This window comes from Rhinolophus sinicus, linkage group LG04 (assembly GCF_036562045.2).
Source record: "Rhinolophus sinicus isolate RSC01 linkage group LG04, ASM3656204v1, whole genome shotgun sequence".
NCBI lineage: Eukaryota > Metazoa > Chordata > Mammalia > Chiroptera > Rhinolophidae > Rhinolophus > Rhinolophus sinicus.
In genome coordinates, this window is record NC_133754.1 from 166,436,315 (window position 1) to 166,442,416 (window position 6,102).

The following is a 6,102-nucleotide window of genomic DNA, read 5'->3' on the forward strand; positions in this document are numbered from 1 at the left end:
AACCCAAAGTCTAATCTTTTCTTGTTGAGATGGTCCTCATTCATACCTCATTTCAAGGAGCTTTATGATTCACCAGACGGCCGGTCGTGAATTGGAAAACAGGTTTATAGTGTTGGCTTATTACTTCATAAACTTCGTGTATTTTTTTGTTTGTTTTTTGTTTTTGTTCGTTTTTGGCAAGAGAAACACAGAGAGAGGCAATGGCTCCTAGCAAGGAGATTCCCCTAAATGAACTATTTTGATCATTTAAATGCATCCCGTTGCCCTGGTGATACCAGGAAGATACCAAATGCAAAAATGGCCAGGCTTTTCCATCTAAAAGTTTTTATTTTCAAAGAGAGAAAATGTAGATTCAGGCATAAGTCAAAGTGTTTAGCCAAATATCTAGCAGGCAGAAAAGGAGAAAATACGTGTACTTTCTGATGTTAATACTTTCTTTTTAGCTTCTTGTCTTCAAACTGATGTTATGGGCAGTAAATAGGGGTTTGGGCTTGTTAAGTTTCAAATCCTAATTCAACTACATACCTACGGCAAGGTATATAATTTCTCTGTGCCTCAGTTTTCTTATCTGTAAGTTGGGAATGGAAATAATGACTCCGTTTTCTGGGAGATGGGAGCAGAAAGGCAGTGAGTTGTTCATAATGGCAGCAGAGGAAATTAATAAAAACTACCCAACAGAAATTCATGAGTATTTATCAACATTTGAGAATTCTGTTGGTGCAGTAGATGAGATGGTGAAGACCATGATGTCTGTTTCTAGAAATGAGCTGTTGCAGAAGTTGGACCCACTTGAACAAGGAAAAGTGGAGTTAGTTTCTGCTTACACATTAAATTCAATGTTCTGGGTTTATTTGGCAACTCGGGGAGTTAATCCTAAGGAACATCCAGTAAAGCAGGAATTGGAAAGAATCAGAGTATACATGAACAGAGTCAAGGAAATCACAGACAAGAAAAAGGCTGGCAAGCTGGACAAAGGTGCAGCTTCAAGATTTGTAAAAAATGCCCTCTGGGAACCAAAACCTAAAAATGCATCCAAAGCTGCCAATAAAGGAAAAAGTAAAAATTAAAAAAAAAAAAAAAAAAAAAAAAAGAAGAAATAATGACTCCTTCATAAGATGTGCATATTAACAACAGCTAGAAATTACTGCACACTTTCTATGTGCCAGGCATTGTGTTAAGTCTTTTATATACTTGACTCATTTAATCCTCCAGCACAGGATGATCTAATTCCAAAGTGAACGATCCTACCATGACGCAACACCACACTGTATTAATTGCAGAACGCATGTAAAAAATATAAGCCTGGCCTCAGTAAACTTTGCCATCCTGTTGCCCTGTTTTAGGGATGTGAGTCTGAGGTTCAGAGAGATGAAAGAACTCTCTAAAATCACAGCAAGAGACTGTTGAGCAGGGGCTTGGTGTTGGTTATTTCCTCCTCAACCCCAGACAAAGTGTGCAGAGGTGCCAAGGAAACTGGTCATCCATCAGGGAGAGGGGGCTTTGAGCTGGACTTTGAGAGATGACAGATGGAAGAGGAGCACGGAAGGACGTGTAGGATAAAGCAGCATTCTGGGAATGGCACACAGAGGGGTGGGCTTGGCGAGAGTCGTGGGAGCCAGTCTGCAGAGAATTATAGACCTGGTTACAGAGAGCTCTGAATTCCAGGCCAAGAACATACTTTACCAGCTCCGGAGAATTCACAAAGCTTATACTCCAGCAATCCACTTCTTGGTATATACCCTAGATGAAGCCCTACTCGTGCGCACCAGAAAATACACACAGAATTCCACAGCAGCATTGCAAGTAATGGCAAACCACTGGAAACGAATGTAATGTCCATTGACAGGTGAATGGATACGAGGATGATGTGGTCACACAATGGAGCACTATACAGAGATGAGCATGAGTGAATCACAGGCACAAGCAATAATGTGGAGTTAATGAGTAAAATTTAGTAGAGTATGACACCTTTTTCTGAAGTGCAAAACAAGCAAAACAAAGTAAGCTAACAATGGATTGTTTTCTTATACACACATTTGGAGTGAAACCACTAAAAAGTAAAGAGAATAATGAACAGAAAATTCAGGGTAGTGGCATGAGGGGTGGCCTGGAGGGTCTGCAAGGGGATGAGTTAGGAAAAGCTCACCCTGATGGATGCAGCAGTGCTAGAAATGTTCTAGTTCCTGAGTTGGGTGGTGGTTTATGGGTATTCATTTTTTAACTATATTTCAACATTTTCATATGTAGTATACATCTCTTTTGTATGCGTCATATGTAGCCTTCTAATACTAGTAATAATTTTAACAAAAAATGCAGAGGGGTCTAATAGAAGTACTGCAATAAATTAAATGAGTGCGATCTAAGTGAGAGCCATGTGTAACTCTTGAGAACGCAAGGTTCCAGGGCCTGTGCTCTTCTCCCCTCACAGCTCTTCTATAAATATGGAATACTGTTTCAATCTTTCCTTCATTCAGCAACCATTCTCTGAGTCCCTGCCCCATGCCAGAGATTTGGAGACAAAGAAGAATTGGTTCTTGGTCTAGAGGAGCTCAAATTGTTGGGAGGATGTGAAAAGTAGGGACACACAAAGTCAAGGAATTGGGCCTTGGCTCTTCCAGGCCACAGATGGTGGCCCTGAAGATGTGCCTCAGAGGAGACCATAGTTGGCAGGAACAGAGCTGGTTTCATCACTGGCGTAGATGTCCTCCTCCGTGCATGTCCCCCCTGTTGCTCCCCACCCAGGCAGAGGCAGTCCTGGCATCAGGCGTCATCGCATTGTTTACCCCGTTTCAGTCTCACTTCCTGACCCTTAGCCAGCATGCCTCCTTCCATCCTCCTCCGACCCCAGGCCCTGCACAGGACTTGGCCAGGCAGCGCTGGCTAGTGGTCCGAGTGTGCTGATGTTGACCTTGCATTTATCAGACTCTTCGATCATTATGCAGAGCTCTGCTCAACACGAGGGTGATCTGGGAAGGACTAGACACAATCCCAGCCCTCACAAGGGCCCATGATGTAGCTGCACCTCTCAATGCCAAGTTCTTGATCTCCCCAAACACTTACGCAATTTTAAAACACCTCTGGGAAATAAAGATATTATATTTTTCTTGTGAATCATGTATGAGATGATTAGTAAATTAGTATTTCATTTCTTTTATCTTAAAATGACTTCTTTCTCATCTGCCTTGCAGGGAGCTTTGGCTCCCCAGGATTGGGGGGTATATCTGGCAATACCTGTGGCATGAGTCCTACCCTCATTGCTTGGCATGGAGCAACTTAGTCACATGGAGGTCTCCCCTGCTAGAATAGATGCTTGTTGAGAGCAGAGACACAGCCTTTATCTCCATGTTGTCAGGGCTTGGCTCAGAGGAGCTGCTCAAGCAAGCGCTGTCGAATGTCTGAAGGGAAGAAACGGTTTCTGGATTCTGATTATGTATCTCTCCTCGCAGGCTCTGCCCTTCTAAGCGGGAGAGTCCTCACTGTCCTCAGAGCTGCCGGCATGCCCTGGCCCTCAGAGAGGCCTCAAAGCCACATTCTGCAATCAGGGTGTGTGCACCCATGTATGTAGAGATGCACGAACATGCAATCCGGTTATTCTAGTTACACAGCATCACACTGAACACCCCAGAGCACCAGGCTGTCCTCATTTATGAGCGTAGAAGTAACAACCCCCTCCATTCATTCAGAAGTGTTTTATGGTTTACAAAGTGCTTCCACAGCTGTTCACTCACATCAAAACTCAGAGACACGTTGGTGGGGGGGGGGGCGGTGTTACTCGCCTCTCGCATTTTACAGCTGAGGAAACTGAAGCTCAGAGAGGGAAATCTGATTTGGCCCAATGCAAACAGAGGGAGGTCTCCCAGTCCTGAATGCAGAGGCTTTCGGGCCCATAGCAACAGCTTGTGTAGACGAGATTGGGGTGCAGTGTCCACGGTGCTTGGTGCCCATCAGTCAGCAGAGATGAAATGGAATTGCTCTGAAGCCCTGGCTGTGGCTGAGGTTCTGTTCTGGCCAGGAGCTCATTTGTCAGGATAGGCTCAACTGGAGATCGTGACCTCACAGTGAAAAGAGGTGCTTTGTGCTTGCTAGTCAACCATGAGCTCCCCAGGGCCCCCACTCCATCTCCGCTGTGCTAGGCAGCTCTACTGCAGAGTTAACTTAGCCGTGTGCCCTGCCTCCTGGAATCCAGAGGAAACACTTGACGTGGCTGCGTTAGAAGTAGGGGTGGGAGTCAGAAAAGCTTCTGGAGGAATGAAAGCCTCAGCTGGGTCTTCAAGCATGAGTAGGCATTAGCTGGGCTAAGGGTGTGATGAGGAGACAGGGAGACCGGGCAGGGAAAAGGCATTAAGACAAGGAAAGAGCCACCTTTGAAATAAGCTGTAACCACCCTCGAGAGAGCACATAGTCTTGTTAACTATCCTGTAATCCAATTGCCACCTTGCTTTCTCCCACCTCTATGTCTTCCTTACGTTCTCGCCTTAAGTTCACAGACATAAAAGAAGTTGAAAAACTCTTTACTCTGGAGCATTTGAGATCTTGCTCCCTGGTATATGTCAGTTTGGCTCAAATAAACTTAGGGGAAAAAAAAGACAGAGAAAGAACTTGAGAAAAGACATATATCAGGTCTATTCCTATACTTAAATGCATTCGTTTTAAAAGGACACACTAAAGCATGGGGGTCGCTTGCTAGTTTTTGTTTTTTCCCCCCTGAATACACATTAAAACATGGGTGGTTGGTTAGCTCAGTTGGTTAGAGCGTGGTGCTAATAACACCAAGGTTGCCGGTTCGATCCCCGCATGGGCCACTGTGAGCTGTGCCCTCTTTAGGGAAATAAATAAATATGTACCCAAGCATTCAAGGGAAAAACGCTCATCCTTTTACCCCCCTGAAATCATCAGGTACACTCAGTATCACATTTGGCACACAGTGAACAAGGCGTAGCTATGAGTAAGAACGTGGGGTGTGGAGGAAATGCTGAGAGAGCAAGCGTGAGGTGAGAGAGTTGTGATGTGAGGTTGGAGAACTGAATGGGGCCTGAACTTGAAAGGACTTGTGTGCCTGGTTAAGGAGCCAGGCTACAGCGTCTCAGAGTCGGGAATGGGGAACCACTGTGAGCAATTTATAAAACAGGGAAAAACCATCACCTCCTTCTTATGGCTCAAGTGGTCCTTTGAAGGTCTTATTTTAACGCATTACCATAAACCTCAGTTACTACGAAATCTTGAGGAGGCATATCTCTCACAGAGAATGAGCCTTAGAGTCACAAAACCATCTCCCTGACAGCTCAATGGCTTTGGGCGAGTCATATACTCTCTCATAGTCTCAAGTATTCTGTCTATAAAATGGGCACATGCTAAGGTGCCCGGGGCAGGACCAAGAGGTTGTAGGTCACAAGCCTCCTCGCCTGCTTCCCTCTAGATCAGGTTTCCTCAGCCTTGCCACTATGGACATTTTGGGCCCTATAATTCTTTGCTGTGAGGAGCTATCCTATGTGATATAGAACATTTAGCAGCATCCCTACTCCCTACCCATAGGAAGCCAGTAGCTTCTTCCTAGTTAGGACAACCAAAAAGTCTCCAGACATTACCAAATGCCCCCTGGAGGAGAATGCTGTCACCCAGACTTGTCTTTAGAGAGCTGGTGTATCAGACAGGCCCTGGTGGCCTCAGCGGTGTTGGCTGAAGATAGACCCAGAGGAGCAGAAGGCTTCCTGCAGAAGAGCTCAGACCTCCCAAGTTCAGAATCCCAGATGGGGAAGGAATAGTGGATGAAAGAGTTTTTGTCATTGACGATCACTGAAAGGGTGACTCGTCGATTCTCTATGTGGTGTCCCCAGGGAAGAAGACCCCAAAGAGGATCACATGCTTCCAGCGTTCAAAGATAGGACCCAGTGCTTCCCTGCTCGGACCTGTCCTCCACGATAAGTCAGACAGCAGAGAGAAAAGACCACTGTGCTTAGAGCAATTTATGGGAACAATTGGAATGACTATCCAACGTGGTGTCGGACTCACACACACTTTTCAGGTCCTAGAACCTGACCAACCTGTTCTTTGATTCATGAAAATAATTATAGTAATAGCATCACTTGAGCATCTACTGTATAC

General features: G+C 45.1%; 1 pseudogene across 1 annotated transcript; it reads left to right on the forward strand.

Moving 5' to 3' along the window:
- The first annotated feature begins 625 nt into the window (after positions 1-625).
- Positions 626-1,067, forward strand: LOC109448628 (nuclear nucleic acid-binding protein C1D; annotated as a pseudogene). Its single transcript, XR_002137555.2, has one exon. The product of XR_002137555.2 is annotated as a nuclear nucleic acid-binding protein C1D (transcript).
- Positions 1,068-6,102: the final 5,035 nt, after the last annotated feature.